At 44.4% G+C, this 20,389-nt stretch overlaps 1 long non-coding RNA gene across 1 annotated transcript in view; it reads right to left on the bottom strand.

Moving 5' to 3' along the window:
* Positions 1-1,645: 1,645 nt before the first annotated feature.
* LOC309634308 overlaps positions 1,646-20,389 on the bottom strand; it is a 33,038-nt gene continuing 14,294 nt past the window's right edge. The window contains exons 2-3 of the long non-coding RNA XR_014247965.1: positions 16,633-16,698; positions 1,646-16,255 (exon numbers count right to left, since the gene is read on the bottom strand). This is a non-coding gene — a long non-coding RNA (uncharacterized lncRNA). The remainder of the gene's footprint in view (positions 16,256-16,632; positions 16,699-20,389) is intronic.

Raw genomic sequence — 20,389 nt, 5'->3', positions numbered from 1 at the left:
TGCCGCGGAGCAACAAGGCCCTTGTACCACAGCTAATGAGCCTGCGCTCTAGAGCCCATGAGCCACAACTACTGAGCCCACGAGCCACAACTACTGAGCCCACGTGCCACAACTACTGAAGCCCGCACACCTAGAGCCCATGCTTCACAACAAGAGAAGCCACCGCAATGAGAAGCCCACACACCGCAACGTAGAGTAGCCCCTGCTCGCTGCAACTAAAGAAAGCCCGTGCACAGCAATGAAGACCCAATGCAGCCAAAAATAAATAAATAAATAAATTTTCAAAAAAGGAGAAAACACTAGGGTCCTTCTCTTGATCCTCTTCCCTTCTTGGTTCTGTTTATCCTCTCTCCTTGTTCTACTCTATCAAACTCTTCAAAGGTAGGTCTGTGGCCATATTTTCTGTCCACTCTCACGTTTTATGACTCCTTCACCCTAATTTCTCTGCATGCCATGAGCTTATTCAAGTTTGTTTTTCCTTTGGTTCATCCTCCCCAACTTCTCTGATCATCTCCTTCTTGGGGCTCTCTCTTTGGAAATCACAGTTACCATATGAGGGGCACCTAAACCACTTTCTACATCATTTAATCCCCACACTAATCATGCAAGATAAGATACGCATTTTTGTCATTCCTATTTTATAATAATATGTATTCATTATAGAAAAATTAGAGATTATCTGTAAACAAAAAACAAATTGAAAGCTCCTCTAATTTTACTATCCAGAGATAACTTTACCACTGTTAATATTTGGTATATTTTATCCAGACTTTTTTTCCATAATTTTTTTGGAAAAAATGAGATTTTGTATGCTGAGCATATGTTTTTATAACCTATTTTTATTTACTAACAAGAGATAGTGAACCTCTTTCCATATTTGTAAATACATACCTACAACATAATTTTTAATGTTTGCATAGTATGGATGTATGATAACTTACTTAGCAAACCTTCAATCATTGGGCATTTGAATTAATTCCAATCTTCACTATTAAAATAGCATCTTATAGTTATATCTTTGTACGTATCCTTAATTATTTCTCCAAGATAGAATCCTTGATGTGGAAATGGATTCATGCTTCTGATTTTGACAAATTTCCCCTGCAGAAAGTTTATACTAATTTAGACTGTCAACAGCAATGTGTGAAGGTGAGCATTTTCCTGCACCCTAACTAACATTTAGGTATTATTGTTTTATTGTCTTGATTAATTTCACAAGCAGCCTTTTATTGCTGTTTTAATTTGATTATAAATAAGATAGAATACAGCCGTCCCTTGCTATCCATGGGCGATTGGTTCCAGGACCCCCAAGGATACCAAAATCTGCAGATACTCAAGTCCCTCACATAAGATGGCATAGTACAGTATTTTCCCTTATGTTTCTTTACCATTTAGTTTTTTTCCTTTGTGAATTAAACTGTTAGTATTGTGTATATATTAACACACTGGCATGTAGAAATGAATGTTAGCATCATCATTATTATAGGTAGCAGCCACAGTATATTGCAGATAGTTTCCCCCAATTTGTCATCTTCTTTTATTCTAATTCAATTTCATTTTATAATTTAGGCCATACAGAGGTTTAAATTTTTTTTTTTAATTTGTACTTGATTGTTTTTTTATTCCTTGTTTGTTTTGTTTTGGGTTTTTTTTTGTTTTTTTTTTAATTTTTTTAATCATTATTTATTTTACTTATTTATTTTTGGCTGTGTTGGGTCTTCACTGCTGCGTGCGGGCTTTCTGTAGCTGCGGAGAGCGGGGGCTACTCTTAATTGCGGTGTGCGGGCTTCTCATTGCGGTGGCTTCTCTTGTTGCAGAGCATGGGCTCTAGGCGCCGGCCTTCAGGAGTTGTGGTTCACGGGCTCTGGAGCGCAGGCTCAGTAGTTGTGGCGCACAGGCTTAGTTGCTCCGCGGCATGTGGGATCCTCCCGGACCAGGGCTCGAACCTGTGTCCCCTGCATTGGCAAGCGGACTCTTAACCACTGCGCCACCAGGGGAGCCCCCAGGTTTAAATTTTTGATGTGAACAAACTTATGAACCTCCATCTTTATAGTTTCTGCCTATGGTTGCCTGCTTAGAAAGAACTCTCCCACTCTAAGATTATATAAATGTTCACCTTAGAGTATTTTTATGGCTTCATATGTTACATTTAGATCATTAACACGTCTGGAATTTATTTTCATTTAAGGATGGGATAGAGATCAGTGGCTTTTCACAAAAGGCCAAACGGTTTTCCTACTCAACATTTTAAGTGTTTTTCAAATGGAACAGAGCAGAGACATTTTTGAATCAAGACCTGTGAATGGCTATATCTCTGAGTGGAAAGGAATTAATTACTGCATGTCAGAAATCAGCATGGGGCCAGAGCTATTAAACATACTAATGGCTTGGATGGAAGGAGAGCTGCAAAGCAGGCTGTGAGCCTCTCCCTGTCCAATGGTGATTTAAGTGGGTTACTTACAGCCCAAGATGACAGAGTGAAGAAAGCCAGACGGCCTTCGGTGTCGGGGAAGGGAGCAGCCATGGTGTCAACAGACAGAACTGGGTCTGGTTGTAATCTGCCTGCAAAGCTCACCCGACTCCTTGGCCCTCGTCTTGAAGACTGGAAATGGAGCAGAAGGCCTGAGAAAGGCCTTCCAAAGCAGCATCCCTTCGTGGCCAGGCCTGGAAAGACCACACCTAAAGGTTTTTCCAGCTAATACCTCAGCAGCCGCCTGTGCTCACGATTCCTCTCCAGCACGGCCATGCTCTCTGGTTTCGTTCCACGAACTTCTGGCTTCTAGCTCTGCTCTCCCACATCCCCCACTGCATTGTTTTCTTCAAAGCACATGTTTCATAATAAGGTCATTTTTCTCTAGACTGTTTTTTAATGCTGTACGGCAGTCCCATCATTGCATGAGTTTTTCACCTTTAAACTGCTTTCATAATGCTGTACTTTCTGAAAGTGGACCTTGGTTATTCTATGGGCAAGTAACATAACGATACTAGTTGACAATTACACCTTGCTCCCACGTGTTTTAAGGCACACCTCAGAGTAATCCTGACAGATAGGTGGGCAAGATTGGGTGGACAAAGCCCAAATTTGAGAAGGGATTTTTCTGAGGGACACAGTGAATCTGGAGCAGATCTGGCACTCCACACTAGGGATATGGGCCCAGCTTCAGAATTCCACCTACTCAGCTTGATGGCTCTTGGGAGTCCTGTGATTCAGCAGAACTCTGATAAGCCCTGTTGCAGCCCTGTGCTAGGGTACCAAGATAACAGATTCATACCCAGTCTCTCAGCAGTTTCACTCCAGGAGTGATTTTTGTGTATTTCCTGTGTACAAAATGAGAGATGGACAAAGAGAGAGTGTTAACCACAGTCAGGCTGTTTGTCAGGGAAGCCTTCACAGAATACTGTGTTTGGGTAGTTGGGTGGTGGCATGTTGGACTATATGAGCTTCGGGGTCTTTAAAGGAGATCTGTTGTCCTGGCACCCATTCCACACCCCCGCAAAGCTTTCCCCTCTTCTACTCTAGTCCGTGCAATTTTATCCTCTGACCACAGGTCTAGGTTCAGGTCAGGACCCACACTATTCCAGTGACACTCAGCCCTGGAGTTTTTGTTATAATCCTATTGGAGGAAAAGATGCTGGTCTTTCCTTAGGGGTAGCTGAGAGGCTGATGACCATCTTACCTCTGTGAGGGGAGAACCTGCCTGAGGGGAGCCCACAAAGGAGAACAGAGCTGAGAGAGGGAGAGGGTAAGACTGAGTCTTCAGGACAGTGTCTGGGCTCTGAATCCAGTCACCCCTGAAAGCAAATACCTTGAATTTTACCGTCATGTGAGACTAGCGATTCCTTTTCTTATGTGTGTATACCAGTTTGAGTTGGGCTTCTGTCAGTTGCAGCCCAAAGATCTTTGGCTAATACAGAGTCTTGTCCAAATCCAAGGCTGTGAGTCTTTAGCAGACTTGGCGTGGGGTGGGGGGCAGAAATGGTGTCCGCACTGCCTCAGCATCTAGCTCCTCTGCCTTGCAGGTCCTGCTGCTCAGCGTTCATGAAATGATTGGGTCCAGGGTTGTCCTGCTTTCAAAGCTGTTGATTTTTGCTCCTTGGTGGTGCGAGGTTCCAGACCAGGGCAGGACGTTCAGGTCAACTACTGAAGGATTTGCTTTCGAGTGAGCAATCCAGCTGTAGGAATCCTATATGAAGGTCACAGATGATGGCTAGGGAAACTCTCTTGTAGATCTTTCTAGAACAGTACCCCCTCCTTCTTCTGGAAAATAACCCCTTCCCCCACCCTAGCCATGTGGTTTGAATGGGGACTGCCAGCATCTTAGTGACACAGCCATGTGACCAAAGCGATTGGCCTGGAGTGGGCACCTGCCCAAGGATGGGGGAGAAAGAAGTCGCAGATCTTCTCCAACACTGGAGATGTCTAGAGTCTACAGTGACCAGGTCCCTTGTACTGGGGAAGAAACAGCCTGAGAAGGGAGAGAATGAAGTGGCAACACAGAACTTGGCATGAGGGAAAGGGGGCGTGGAGATGGGTGAGGTGAGATTAGGCAGTCTTCTACTCCCACATACCATTTGTCTTTGAGATCCCACTTTATTCCCTATGCGCCTCTTGATTAAATGAGCCTTCTAGTAAATCCCCCTGCAAATAACCAAACCTATTTAGCTGAATTAGGTGTCTGTCATTTGCAACCCATAGGGCCTTATACAACTGCTCAATTCCCCAAGGCCTTCCAGGCTACACTTAGCTAACTAGCCACCCATTAGATCAGTGGTTCACAGCCCAGGCTCACATTAGAATTACCTCAGGGGCTTTTAAAACACAATGGGACCCCTGCCCAACTCCAGAAACTCTTACTTAACTGAATCTAGAGAACTGGCCCAAGCAACAGGTATGTTTTTAATCTCCCCAGGTGATTTTAACATGTATCTTGGCTTGCAAACCACTGTAGAGATGACCAATTCACTCTACTTGCCTACGGAGTGGGACATGTTGCAATAAGGTTGTGGTCCTTATTTGGTGGTCTTGGCATCTGAAGGGCTTGGTCCCAGCCCCATCTTAGTCACTAATTCTGTGAGTGTAGGCAAATCTGTTGACCGAGCTTCAGGGTCCCCACTTGTTAGATGGAACTAATAGCTACTGCTCTGACCTCCTCACAGAGGTCTCATAGGGACCAGATGTGCAGGAACCTAGAACTCTTGGAATCCAAAACCTCCTGGAGCGGAGACTGTACGTCCACTCCACACACTCCTCACACAGTGGAAGGGGATGCTGTGGCGTCTTCTTAGCTTTACTGGAGTCAGGACTGAAGCCTCAGGAGGGACAGAGGGCAACTCCACCTCAGCAGAGGAACACAACATAAATGGGTCTCTAACCTGCAGTTTACACAGTGTCTGTGTCCCCATTTCCTGCCTCACCCCCTGCCTACCCCACCCCCACTCTGCCTCACCACCCGTCCCCCGCCCATCAAAGTTCCTGTAGGAACACCTCAAAGATTCCTTGTCAACAGCCAGCCACCCATCAAGGCTACTTAATGATCAAATCAGCTTTTCTAGGCCTTTTCCTAAAGGATTTTTATCTCTGTCCTTGTTCTCCCCTGGATTTTTTTTCCACCACTCTTTGGCTTAATAAATGCCTTTCCAGAAGGCTTCAACCCGGCTGGAAGTACACTTGAACAGCAATTCTAAGTCCTTATTAGCTCTATAGTGATCAGGTGAAGGAATAATTGATCTCAATCAGGAACACCTGGTTTCATAATTGCACAAATGATTATAATTCAATAATAAAAGTCAATTTAACTAACTTAATTCAGATTGCTTTAACCTCTCGCAGACAGTTAAGAAGTAAAGAAGCAAACATAGGAAAAAAGGAAAAAGAAAAGAAAGAAGAAAAACAAAGCTCTGTCTAAACTGCCTGACCCAGTAGGGCCCAAATGTAACTGATTCATTTTCCCCTACCACAGTATACATTATCGCTTCCGGGCCTTTGTTCACTATATTCTTTCTTTGTAGAATATCCTTTCCCCATTTCCATACTTCCAAACTCTATGCATTTTTTCCAGATCAAACTCAAATAACACCTCCTTTAGCTCTATAAGGTTTTATAAAGTTTTGGGGTCTCAGAGTTGGGAAGATATCCAGTTCCCCTGTGGGCCTTGAGCAAGATAGTGACCAAGGGAAGGAAAGTAATATTTATTGAGCAGCTTTTGCAAGTCACTCTGGTATTTCATGTAGTACTCATAGAGCTTAACAATTTGCTCAAATTCAAGTAGCTGGAGAGCAAGCAGAGACAGAATCTGAACTCAGATCTCCCTGATTTCAGATCCAGGTCAGGGCTAATGGCCACCAAGACTTGGTCATTCATGTCACCAGAACTTCACTTATATCCCCAAGCTGCTGAGGCCTGCGAATATTTGAGCTCTAAGACACCCTCAGGAACATGAAAAAAACCCTCACACTTCAAAGAATGCTGCACCTTGGGCGATCACTGACAATATGAAATAAGTTGAAAGTGTCCAATTTTAAAAGGAAGGAATAGGTCATCTTTACAATGTAAAAAAAAAAAAAAAAGTCAATGGATGGATTCATTATGAGGTTAGTTGATCATGGAGCCATGTTTAGCCCTCAGCCATGCACGGTGCCCCCTCGGTCAAAGCTCGGTCAAACCTCTCAAACAGGCAGAAACAGGGACCCAGGAAACAGGCGCTCCCATCTGGTCTCTGCATTGCCAAGAAGAGGTCCAGCCGCTCATGGCAACCTCCCCTCGGGGCTGGAAGAGCTGAGGCTGGGCCAGGGCAACCTCCCCATGACGGCAGAGAGCAAACAAAAGCAGCCAGGATGCTGAAGGGGCGCAGGGCTCAGCTCCCGATGCCACTGGCTGACCCTCCTCCTGCACTGGGACTCAGGGCAGAGACCTAGCACGTAGGCTGGGAGAGAATCTCTATGTTCCTAGGAACCTTGGCTTGGTGGGGGGGGGAGGAGGTCGGTCGTCAAAACCTCCAGCCATGAAGACCCTAAGGGATTATCTAGTCCAACCCCCTCATTTTCCAGATCGAGTTGCTGGGGCCCAGAGAGGGGAAGGAATTTGTTCAGTGTCACTGGGAATGTCAATGACACAGGCTCCCCGTGCGGGGTTCAGCGTAGGACACTGAACCCTGACAAGCGACCCTGGGTTTCCATTGGGTTCATCGGAAAAATCAGAATAATCACATCACTCAGTATTTTCCAGCCACTGGAAAAGTCTACCTTTGTTAAATCCACAAAGCATAAACATTTGCTAATCAAACTATTTACCCAAGTGATACTCAATTAAAGCAATATTAAGGGAAATAAAATGTGTACATGCTACTGACTTACCTATGCAGGATTTATATCACATTCTTTTTTTTTTAACATCTTTATTGGAGTATAATTGCTTTACAATGGTGTGTTAGTTTCTGCTTTATAACAAAGTGAATCAGCTATACATATACGTATATCCCCACATCTCCTCCCTCTTGCGTCTCCCTCCCACCCTCCCTATCCCACCCCTCTAGATGGTCACAAAGAACTGAACTGATCTCCCTGTGCTATGCTCTCCCTGTGCTATGTGGCTGCTTCCCACTAGCTATCTATTTTACATTTGGTAGTATTTATAAGTCCATGCCACTCTTTCACTTGGTCCCAGCTTCCCTTCCCCCTCCCCGTGTCCTCAAGTCCATTCTCTTCGTCTGCATCTTTATTCCTGTCCTGCCCCTAGGTTCTTCAGAACACTTTTTTTTTTTTAGATTCCATATATATGTGTTAGCATACAGTATTTGTTTTTCTCTTTCTGACTTAGTTCACTCTGTATGACAGACTCCAAGTCCATCCACCTCACTACAAATAACTTAATTTTGTTTCTTTTTATGGCTGAGTAATATTCCATTGTATATATGTGCCACATCTTCTTTATCCATTCATCTGTTGATGGACACTTAGGTTGCTTCTATGTCCTGGCTATTGTAAATAGAACTGCAATGAACATTGTGGTACATGACTCTTTTTGAATTATGGTTTTCTCAGGGTATATGCCCAGTAGTGGGATTGCTGGGTCGTATGGTAATTCTATTTTTAGTTTTTTAAGGAACCTCCATACTGTTCTCCATAGCGGCTATATCAGTTTACATTCCCACCAACAGTGCAAGAGGGTTCCCTTTTCTCCACACGCTCTCCAGCATTTATTGTTTGTATAAATGACCATCATTTTTTGATGATGGTCATTCTGACCGATGTGAGGTGATACCTCATTGTAGTTTTGATTTGCATTTCTCTAATGATTAGTGATGCTGAGCATTCTTTCATGTGTTTGTTGGCAATCTGTATATCTTCTTTGGAGAAATGTCTATTTAGGTCTTCTCTGCATTTTTGGATTGGGTTGTTTGTTTTTTTGATATTGAGTTGCATGAGCTGCTTGTAAATTTTGGAGGTTAATCCTTTGTCAGTTACTTCATTTGCAAATATTTTCTGCCATTCTGAGGGTTGTCTTTTCATCTTGTTTATGGTTTCCTTTGCTGTGCAAAAGCTTTTAAGTTTCATTAGGTCCCATTTGTTTATTTTTGTTTTTATTTCCATTTCTCTAGGTGGTGGGTCAAAAAGGATCTTGCTGTGATGTATGTCATAGAGTGTTCTGCCTATGTTTTCCTCTAAGAATTTTATAGTGTCTGGCCTTACATTTAGGTCTTTAATTCATTTTGAGTTTATTTTTGTGTATGGTGTCAGGGAGTGTTCTAATTTCATTCTTTTCCATGTAGCTGTCCAGTTTTCCCAGCACCACTTATTGAAGAGGCTGTCTTTTCTCCATTGTATATTCTTGCCTCCTTTATCAAAGATAAGGTGACCATATGTGCATGGGTTTATCTCTGGGCTTCCTATCCTGTTTCATTGATCTATATTTCTGTTTTTGTGCCGGTATCATACTGTCTTGATTACTGTAGCTTTGTAGTATAGTTTGAAGTCAGGGAGCCTGATTCCTCCAGCTCCGTTTTTTCTTTCTCAAGATTGCTTTAGCTATTCGGGGTCTTTTGTGTTTCCACACAAATTGTATCACATTCTCTTAAATGAGCATGAAATCAATGGCAGTTCTTGCTGGCTGGGATTTGAACAGCAGGAAATTAGCAGGAGCCTTTAGAAGGATTCGACAGGCAGCAGGAAAGGCTCAGAATCAGGAGCCAGGAGATCCACCTCCTCCCTCAGCTCTGCCTCTCAAGGGCCCATTGACTTGGGCAAGTCCTCTAACCTCTCTCAACCTCAGTTTCTTCATCCCCAAATTGGGAATGCTACTCCCTGTCCAGCCCAACTGCCGCTCCTCACAACTGGAGTTGTTGCAAGGGTAATGTGAGGTGGCCCTGTATGCATCTGATGCAAATTATAGTATTTTCTAGCCACCTTCAGTCTGAGCTGGTGATCAGCTACAGAAAGGAGAGTAGCTGAGCAGAGCAGGTCAGAAGGGGGGTGGGTAAGGGGACTGAAGACCAAGTTCTTGTTGGGACAGTTGCACTCCATCTGCAACTGGGCAGATGGAACTGAGGGCTCTGACTCTTCCTAACTCTGTGGCCTTGGGCAAGTCATGTGAGTTCTCTGAGCATGTAAAATAAGCCTGTATTAACTCATTTAAGCCTCACAACAACCCTGAGTCAGGTGTTATTACGATCCTCATTTTACTGATGAGGACATGCAGGCAAAGAGGGGTTAGATAACTTGCTCAAGGTCACACAGCTACTAAGTGATAGAATGAGGCTTTGAATTTGGGCATTCTGGCTCCAGAATCTCTATACTTAACCTCTACATCGAGTGTATTAGTTTCCTATGGCTGCTGTAACAAATTACCACAAACTTAGTGGCTTAAAACAATACAGATTTATTACAATTCTAGAGGTCAGAAGTTCTAGATTCAACCTGTTGACAGGGCTGCTTTCCTTCTGGAGGCTTTAAGGGAAAAGCTTTTTCCTTGCCTTTTCCAGCTTCTAAAGGCCACCTGCAATTCCTTGGTTCATGGTTCCTTCCTCATATCACTCCAACATCTGCTTCCATTGTCACATTTCCTTCTCTCTACTCTGACTTCCTCTTATAAGGACCCAGATGATAGTCCAGGATAATCTTCTCACCTCAAGGTCCTTAATCATATCTACAAAGTCTCTCTTTCCATATAAGGTAACATATTCACAGGTTACAGGGATTAGGATATGGACATCTTTGGGGGGGCCACTATCCCATCTACCACACAGGGCCTCTTGAACAAATAAGAAAATGTTTGTAAAGTGCTTAGCCCAGAGCTGGGACATAGTAGGTCTGGATGCTGGTGATATTGAAGATGTGATTAACTGGCAAAGACTGGCTGCCCAGTGTCACAGCTGTCAGGAACCAGTCTCTACTGACGTGCAAGGAGCTTCACATACATTGGTTCAGACAATCGCTCTCACTTCGTTTAGGTTGCCCCAGCAGCAGACCCTGAGAAAAGGATTCCAGTGCAAGGCATTTATTTGGGAGGTAATCCCAAGAAACAGGGAAAGTAAGACAGGCAAGGAAAGGAAAGCAATAAAGGGTATTATCAAGTTACTTACCACTGTGGACACCTGGAGCTCGGTCTTGCTGGCACTGTGGGTGACAATGCAGAGCCTCGCCTCACAGTTCTCCTGCCCAACAGGTGACAGAGTTGGGGTGCGGGTACACCGGCTCCCTACAGTCTTCGCTGAGCGTTAGTCTGGGGAGTGGGGGACAGTGGAATTAATTCATTCATCTTCACACATGCATAGCGGGCAGGCTCTAGTGCCCTGAGAAAGCCCGCATGCAATGATCTGCAGGTGCTGGCAAGTAGAACTTAGGCTGTGGATGTGAAGGGCTGAGCCAGGGTGTCAGCAGTATCTGCTCCCCAACCTTGAGCCCACAGTCTACTTCCTGTGGATGCTGGAGTAGCTGCAGTCGAGAAATCTCCCCAAACCCAGATAATGCAGAAAGGTTAGGAAATCAAGGAGCCAGCATCTGACCAAAGTGAAGGTAAGAGGACTGCCTGGCACTGACAGCTAGAAACTGAGGCTGGTGGAAGACATGATCTGAAAGTTACTCGCCAGGGCTCTCGGCCCTTAGGACAGACAGGCTGTGTGCAGGGCAGCCTTGGGGGGATGGTGGCCATACAGCTGATCCCCAACACCCCTCATATTGCCACTTTCCTCGGAAGCTTTTATATACCTCTTATTTCGACTACCATGTGGGGTTATTGTCAGCCTTTTGAGTAGCTGCTGTTATTTTATTAAGGAATTCTTTCCCCTCCTAATTGTTGCTTGGAAAGCTTCCTGGCTGTCTTTGGTGTATTTTGTATCGCATCTAGGCCCTTTCTCCCAGCAAGATGGAACAAGTCTCCTATAACTTGCCAGCTGCGTATCCTCTCCTCCCTTTCCTTCCTTAACCCAGTGCAATCTGGCTTTTACCCACCTCTCCATGGAAACAACGCTCCCAAAGGTCACCAAGGGATTCTGAATTTCCAAAATTAATGACATATCTCACTTACCCAAGCTGAAGTCAGCTTTTGATATTGTCACATGTCTTCTCTCGCCCTTCCTCCCTCCTCCTCTCCCTCCCTCTCTTCACTGGTTTGCCCGCTGCCTGGCTGCTTCTCAGTCTCCTTCTCTGAGTCCTCTTCCTCTGGCTGCTTCTTGTGTTGGTTCCCCTGGAGGTTCATCACTGGCTCTCCTCTCTTCTCGCAGTCCTCACTCTCCTTCATTGAGCTCACCAGATCCACGGATTCAACGACCACCTGCTCACCTGCAATGCCCACATCTCTAGCTGTCCCCCAAGCCACTCTCCTGACCCCTAGATCCAGATGGTCCTCCCCTCCCCCATGGGTCAGTTTCACATAAACATCACACTCAACAGGCCCCAATCTGATCTCATCTTCCCCAAAACCTGGGTCCTCCTCCAGTGTGTCCCATCTAGGTGAATGATACCTCCCAGCCCACATCATTGCACAAGACACCTGCCACATCTAGTTACTCACCAGGTCCTATCTCTGTTATTTTCTCATAACCAGCTCCTACATTCTCACCCAGCTGTCTTATTCGTGGTTCAGGTCATTATCACTGGGCCATGGCAGGAGCTTCCCACTGTGTTCTCCTGTAGCTGAAATCAACCAGGACAATCCAATCCCACAATCCTGCCATTTTACGGAGCAGGAAATTGGGCTGCAGAGAGTGAGTTACAGGCCTAGCACCCAGGCCTCCTGGCTGGAGGCATAATTGACGTCAAAGCCAGAGAGGCCTGCACTCAAAGCCTCACTTCTCTCCTTGCTAACAGGTATTAGTTTCCACTTGCTGCTGTAACAAATTACCACCAACTGAATGACTTAAAACAACACAGATTTATTATTTTACAGTTCTGGGGGTCGGAAGTCCAAGATGGGCCTTATGGGACTAAAATCAAGCTATCAGCAGGACTGTGTCCCTCTGGAGACTCTAGGGGAGAAGCTGTTCCTTACCTTTGCCAGCTTCTCAAGGCTGCCTGCATTCCTTGTCTCATGGCCTCCTTCCAGCAATGGTATCACTCTGACATCTGCTTCCATGGTCACATCTCCTTCTCTGACTCAGACCCTTCTGTCTCCCTCTTAAAGGACTCTTGTGATTACATTGGGCCCTTCCAGATAATCCAGGATGACTTCCCCATCTCAAGGTCCTTATCTTAAGGTCCATCTGCAAAGTGCCTTTTGCCATGTAAAGTAACTTATTCACAGGTTTTGGGGATTAGGATGTGGATAATTTGAGGGATTATTATTCAGCCTACCATACTAACTATGACACCCACCCCCCAAAGTAACTTAATCTCTCTGAGATTTTGGTTCCTCATCTGTAGAATGGAAGTGGTATTTCCCACCCCACAGGGATATAGTAGGTAGCAAACGAGAAAATGTATCTAAAGCACACACACAAAAAAATGTAGGTGTTCAACAAATATCTACCATGAGAAACCTTGGTATTATGGCAGGTTGGGATGGACCAAGGCATCTAGGAGATGTTCCTGAAAGCCCTCCACCACTTCCTCAAGACTGCTGGAGGTAGACTCTTCCATGTGGCCCTGCTTCTCCCTCCTGGTCCTCATCAGTGCTGGCTGGGCCTGGGGCAGGAACCGCCATCCTCCCTCTGAACTCCAAGTTTCAGGCATCTTCTCTGGAACTTGAACTGTTCATTTGTCATAGGCAAGCAATGCCATGCTGGCCGGAATCCACTGGGACCACTCTGTACCCCAGCCCTGGGCTCAGATGCTGACTTGGGGCAGAGGTAGAGGAAGAATAGGAACGATATTTTTAAAATGTATTTCAATTCTTATTTTGAAAATACTAAGAGAATCTACTACTGCAAAAATATCTATCGTGTTGCTGTTATTTTATAATATGGTAATCCCTCAGGAGCAGGGTCACATCTGTGGTATAGTGGGAACAACAGAATTCAATGCTAATTCTGTCTCTTACAGGCTAAAGTGGACACAACCCGTGTAGTTATATACCTCCAACGAAGTTGACCCCTTCCAGTTCCCAGGCCAGGCCCAAGTAGTCTGAGCATAACCACTTTTCTCATCCAAATAAGTGGTTCAGAAATGACTCGTGAGATGGAAGGCATCACTGGGGGCAGGAGTAGGGAGCTTGCGCCTAATGAAGTTTTCCAACTATCCAGAAAGACCGAAGAAGCTATGTTCTCTCTCTTCTCCTGCTACTATCATGTCTGGATGACAAGTCTGGTACTCCTGTGGCTGTCTTGTTACCAGCTGTCTTGTTGCCAGCCTGAGGACAAAGCCAACCCAAGTATAGCAGAGATGTAGAGAGAGTGCAGGTCCTTAATGATATACTTGAGCTGCTGTTACAACCAAACTTGAAGCCTGCTTTACCCTAGACTTATGATCATATTAGAGAATAAATCCCTTTTCTTGTTTAAGCCAGTTTTCCAGTATTTGCCACCCAAAACACCTGAAGTGATATATTAGCTGTGTGACCTTGAATAAGCCACCTAACCTCGCTGAGCTTTATAATAATCCACCCCTGCATAGTCTCGATGAGGATCAAGTGAGAACGTACATATGAAAGCACTTTTCAAACTAATTATAGGGTGCTGGACAACTTAGGCTATTATTATTATTATTTTAAGCTTTGGTAAATGTGCATTGGCCAAACTGGGCCTGTTTAACAAAACTCTTTGCATAATTGATTTATTCAAATCTCAGCTCTACTTTGACCAAGTAGATCCAAGTTCATTTTTTTAGAGCCATGGTAACATCAGAAACATGTACAGGTACTCTTCCCTCCCTCTGTCTTGTTGAAGTTCAAATGGATCCCCTACAAGGAAACAGAAATGGCCCAAAGTTTGTGTAGGGAGAAAAGCGCCGAGGAAAGGAGAAACAAAGTTTTCCCAATCTCCCCTCGAAAATCAGAGGCCAGGAACACCTGAGAAGAAGTCTAGGTGGTCCAAAGCACACAGGCGCCCAGGTACCTGAGGCTTACTCTGCTGTCTCCTGTCATCTGTGCTTCCCAGTCGATACATTTGTCTGGGGAAACTGTAGTTCTGAGGGTTTTCAGATAGTGCCTGGGCAATCTGTTCCCTCTGAATATCTCCTCTCCTTCCACATAAGGGACTCTAATTGATGAACCTTTGCCTTTATCGTTTTCACTTTTTCTATGAACAAGTAGGGATGGGAACAGACTGTAGCTTCTCTGTTCATCTGTAGTCTGAACCCCTCAACATGATGCACAGAAAAACAGAAAAGTCTCAGAGCCCCAAGAGGCAAGGGCACAGTGATGCTGAAGGGAACACATCCTGCTTGGGGATGGCTTCCAGCTGGTCCTTGAAAGATGGAGAAATTGGGATACAGGGAGACCAAGCAGAGGACAAGCTTTCAGGTAAAGGAAGCCATATGCAGGTGAGGAGGTGGGACCACCGAGTGGATTAGGGCATTGGCTAACCAGAACTGGCCTGCGGACCACACTGATCTGTGACTGTTTTCCTTCCACCAACAGCAAAGGTGAGAAAAATAAGGGCAAAGAGCAAGTTTTGAATAAAGCTAATTTATTCAACTTGAAGTTTTGCTTTTATTCTGATATGATGTCCTTCTTATGTTTTGGGTGCCAAAGTGCCATTCTTTTTATAAAATGATTGTCATAGTCATCGGTAGCTGGAGGAGTCACGGGTGCTGGTCATAACTATTCTGACTCTCACCTCACAGGCACAGGGGAGGATTAATCTTCCCAGTCCCCATTTCAGTTAGGTCTGGACAAGTGACTTGTTTTCACCAATGAAATGTAAGCAGAAAGAATGTGTCACTTTCAGGCAGAATTTGTGAGAGTCAGACAATTCCACTTCCCTGCCTCAGAGACTATGGAAAGAAACGTGTCAAGATGCAGCCTCTGTCAACCTGGCTCCCCCAGCCACCGCAACCCTGCCAACCTCACTGGGCATGTAGTATGAGTGAACAGTAAACTGTGGCTCTGAGACTTGGGGTGCTGTTCCTGCAGCCCAATCTGACTAATAGAGTAGCTGTTTATTTTTTTCCTATCCTTATTTAGCAAAATGAAATGTTGCCAATCTTATGTTGGTATTCCTTTTTTTTTCCTTTTGGCATTTAACGGCCCCAGGAAATGGAAGCCCTTGGACATTCTGACACTCTGATAACTGGAGCATGGGAGGTATCCAGTTTGACGAGAACAACAGTTCTCAGTGTAAGGGCCACAATATGGGGCCCCTCAGTGCCAACTCAACCAGAGTCACCCTATTTTATCTGTGTAATGAATAAATGAATGAGTATACCACACTCCTGCATGGGATTTCAGCATGAGGAAAGAGTTTTATAGCTGAAAAAGAAAAAGTTAAAAGGTATGTGGCTGAGACTATGCTAGGCTCTGGGGACACAACACTGAACAAGACAGACACATAGTCTATGGTTTTCAGTTTTGTGGGATGCAAGAGGGGCCAGAAGGGCAGACAAAAGACAAGTAAACAAACAGATAAAATCATTAAAACAGGGAAAAGCACTATGTAAGATATGGGAGCTGAGGTAGAGAATAATGGAAGGGGGACCACTTTAGGTAGGGTGGTCAGCAAGATCTCTTCTCGGGAGGTCACGTTGAAGTTGCAGCCTGAAGGAGGAGATGCAGCCAACTGGAAAGGGTGGGGAATGGGCATCCAGGAAGCCACGCTGGGAGGGCCATCAGGCAAGAAGGTGTGCCACCTGCTCAAGAGCAGACGACCTGCATAGCTGGACAGTAGGGCTGAGAAGGAGAGAGGCAGGAAGTAAGTTGGAAGGGTCAACAGGACCTGACCACACAGGGCCCTGCAGGCCATAGGAAGTGAGTGAAGGAGGGCAGTCGGGGTGAAGCTGCCTATCCCACGTCACCATTTAATAAACACTCAGAGAAGAAATCCTGATGCTCACTCACTCACTTCCCCAATCTGCCCTCTCTCCCCATCTCATAAATGCCAGTTCCACTCTTTAAGATGCTCAGGCCAAAACCGTGGAGTCTCTATTACTCTACAGCTAACCCATCAGGGAATCCTAGTGCCTCTACCTTCAAAATGTACCCTGAATCAGACCACCGCTCATCACTGCACGGCGACTGACCTGGTCCAAGACACTAGCCTCTCTTACCTGGACTGGTGTGGAAGCTTCTTAACCGGCCTCTCTGCTTCTACCTTTGACCCAACATTCTTCTCCCTACACAGCAGACAAAGAGATCCTTCAAAACACAATCAGACCATTTTCTGCCCCAAACCTGCAAAGGCTTCACACCTCACTTAGGATAAAACCAAGGTCCAGTCCATTGTGATCTGGCCCCTCACCGTCTCCCCAATTCCATCTCTATTTCTTTTCTCCTCACTCACTCAGCATCAACCCCACAGCCTTCTTGACTTTTTGTGGCATGACCTTTGCACTTGCTATTTCCTCTCTAGATCCCTTCCTCAGTTATCTGTCTCTTGTGGCTTGCTCCCTCCGCTATTCAGATCTGTCCTCAATGGTCACGTTATTAAGAGCACGCATCCAGAGACCCGCCTTTCTATCATTTCTATCTTCACACCTGTTCATTTTTCTTCATGAAATGAATCGTCACCTGACATATGATATACTTATTTTTCTAGGTCATAAGTTGGCAAACTTTTTCTATAAAGGGGCCAGATGGTAAATATTTTAGGCTTTGCAGGCCATACGGTCTCCATCACAACTGCTCAACTCTGCCATCGTCGTGTGAAAGCAGCCATAGACGGTACATAAATAAAAGAGCATGGCTATGTTCCAATAAAACTTTATGTGCAATAACAGGTGGCAAGCTGGATTTGATCTGTGACCACTGACTGCAGACCCTTAGTTTAGGCATTTGTTCTCTACTTCTCTATTAAAATGCAAGCTCCAGGAGAGCAAGGATTTTGTCATTTTTGTTCAGTACCTTCTGCAGCATATACCAAAGTGCCTGGCGTGTGGTAGGCAGTCCATAAATATTTATTGAATTAATTCATTGATTTATTGGTTGATTAATGAACTCTTGGGAGACTTTGACTTTAAGGGCCTGACTAAGGAGTTTGGATTTTCTTCTTTAAAAAAAAAGTTTGAAAAGGGTCTTTGCCAGTTTTAACAATGTTCATGACTTGATTGACAGATCTTATCTGCAGTCTGCAATTCTCAGAATGCAGACATTTTGAGACAAATGACAGCCACTCGCGCATCTCACTGTTTACTCCTCTCGGAAGGGGAGTATGTATGATGCACATCGCACATTGAATTGGATGTGTGATGCATCAGACCACTGCCAACAAAAACACATCGAAGTAAAATAATCACCTCTGTGAGCAAAGGCCTAGGGATGACACTCCAGACGCCCCCATGGAATAAAGGGCCCTGCTGCAGCTCTGTAGGGAACAGAGCTGGGGACAGCACTGTGTTGTTGGAAAAGCAGAGCAGTCAGGGCGTGATTGAATGAGTGGCAAAGGCTGAAAGAGTTATGGGGGAGGGGAGGTCAGCTTGGGTTAGGCTGGAGGGAACAGGTGCAGACAAATGGAAGGATGATTCTGATTTTCTGGGATGAGATGGGCCAAGGTGTGGAGCTGGCTGTGAGCAGAATGTGCTCCTCCTGAAATCTGAAGAACCCAGTCAGAGTAGCTTGTTTCTTTGGCGAAAGGGATTTGGATATGAGGATCCGGACTGTGGACAGCCTTGAAAGCCAGTCTGGAGAAGTGGTACCATCTGGGCAATGGGAAACCACTGAAGTATTTTGAGGTTGTTATGGCGATGGAAGTTCATATGCAATAAAGTTGAGAAATGGAGTGAATGAGCAAATGGATGTGAATGAATGAGAGGGTAAATCTCAGGTGAAGGAATCAGAACTGAATCCTGAGAGCACTGGGGAGCCACTAAAAGGTTGTTTTTGTTTTTGTTTTTTAACATTTTTATTGGAGTATAATTGCTTTACAATGTTGTGTTAGTTTCTGCTGTATAACAGTGAATCAGCTATACGTATACATATATTCCCATATCCCCTCCCTCTTGCATCTCCCTCCCACCCTCCCTATCCCACCCCTCTAGGTGGTCACAAAGCACCGAGCTGATCTCCCTGTGCTATGCGGCTGCTTCCCACTAGCTATCTATTTTACATTTGGTAGTGTGTATATGTCCATGCCACTCTCTCACTTCGTCCCAGCTTACCCTTCCCCCTCCCTGTGTCCTTAAGTCCATTGTCTACGTCTGCGTCTTTATTCCTGTCCTGCCCCTAGGTTCATCAGAACCACTTTTTTTTTTTTAGATTCCATATATATGTGTTAGCATATGGTATTTGTTTTTCTCTTTCTGACTTACTTCACTCTGTATGACAGACTCTAGGTCCATCTACCTCACTACAAATAACTCAATTCTGTTTCTTTTTATGGCTGAGTAATATACCATTGTATATGTGTGCCACATCTTCTTTATCCATTCATCTGTCATGGACACTTAGGTTGCTTCCATGTCCTGGCTATTGTAAATTAAAAGGTTTTAAGTAGAGAGTGACAGGACCATTTCTCTCTTTCTAGATGAAATGGGCAGAGAGATTGGAAGGAATGGGAGAATCTTCAGGGTAGAGAGACCAGTTGGACTACTGCTTCTAAGAATATCCCTCTTTTGTACATGTTGTCACATTGCCCCGGGTCCACTTCCACACTGAGGGTCACAAGTCAGCACAGTACGTTTAGTTGATAAATCTGGCAACCCTACTCAGATGCCACTTCCTCCATGAAGCCTTCTCCAATTTTCCTACCTGGAAGGAACCTTTCCTCCTCGGAGCTTTCACACCTCTTCAAATGTTCCCCTCTAACTGCAACAATCACTTTTTATCTTAGCACCAGACTGTCTGGATTCGAACCACAGCTCTACCACTTGCCAGTTCTGTGGCCGTGGGCAAGTCCCTTAACCTTCATAGGGCTCTATTTTCTCATTGACAAAATGGGGATAATAATAATAATAATACCTTTCTCCTAAGGTCACTGTAAGGATTTAATGAGTTAACATATGTGATAGGCTTAGAACAGGGCCTGGAATATAGTAAACTTTGTATAAGCAATGGCTGTTATTGTTATTATTATTATTGCTATTTAAATTATTTGTGTCCATGTTTTAATTCCTATAATAGATTTGAGCCTTTTGAGCACAAGGACTATGACTTATCCATTTTTGCATCTTCCTCAGTGAGTAGCAAGATGCATTTACATAGTTCGTGCTCAATAAGTATTTGTAGAGTGGATCAATAAATGGTCAAATGAATGAAAGAATGTAAGCTTTAGAATGGAATTTAACTATTCTAACTGTAAACAAAGTTATTATTTGTATTCAAGGATACTTTGATCTTTAAAGGAAAAAACAACTATGTGCGTAATGACAGGAACCTAAGAATCTGAGTACAGAAGGGGCACAGGGTAAGCCCTGCATCATGTATTCTCAAAACTCAACTCTGTGCCTTGATTTTTTTTCATCTGCAAAATGAAGAGATTTGATTAAATGATCTTGAAAGTCCTCTATAGCCCTAAAGTTCTATTATTGGGATCACTAGGTTCTTAAAACTTTTGTTTGTTGATTACTGCACCATTAGGAATTTCCTAGAAAAGTCAGTGGAAGAATTTTTTTAATTGAAAAAATACTTCCAAATGACACTTGGTACTAGGGCCTAAAGAAAGATCTTATCAAATATAGCGAGGGCTTGTGTTAGAGATGGAGCCTATGTTCCCTCACTTTAATTAGGACTAACACATCAAGAAGAGAAATTCTGTCAGAAATAGGTACCACAGCCACATTTACCCCAAAGACACAGGAAGCTTGAAAACAAAAATCAAAGCTGCTCAGAATTCTCCTGGGAAAATGAACAATGAGAAGCACCAGCAAAATG

This window comes from Balaenoptera borealis, assembly GCF_965194805.1.
Source record: "Balaenoptera borealis genome assembly, chromosome: 8".
NCBI classification, from domain to species: domain Eukaryota; kingdom Metazoa; phylum Chordata; class Mammalia; order Artiodactyla; family Balaenopteridae; genus Balaenoptera; species Balaenoptera borealis.
Note: the sequence above shows the minus strand (reverse complement) of the source record. Positions and strands in the feature narration are given on the sequence as shown.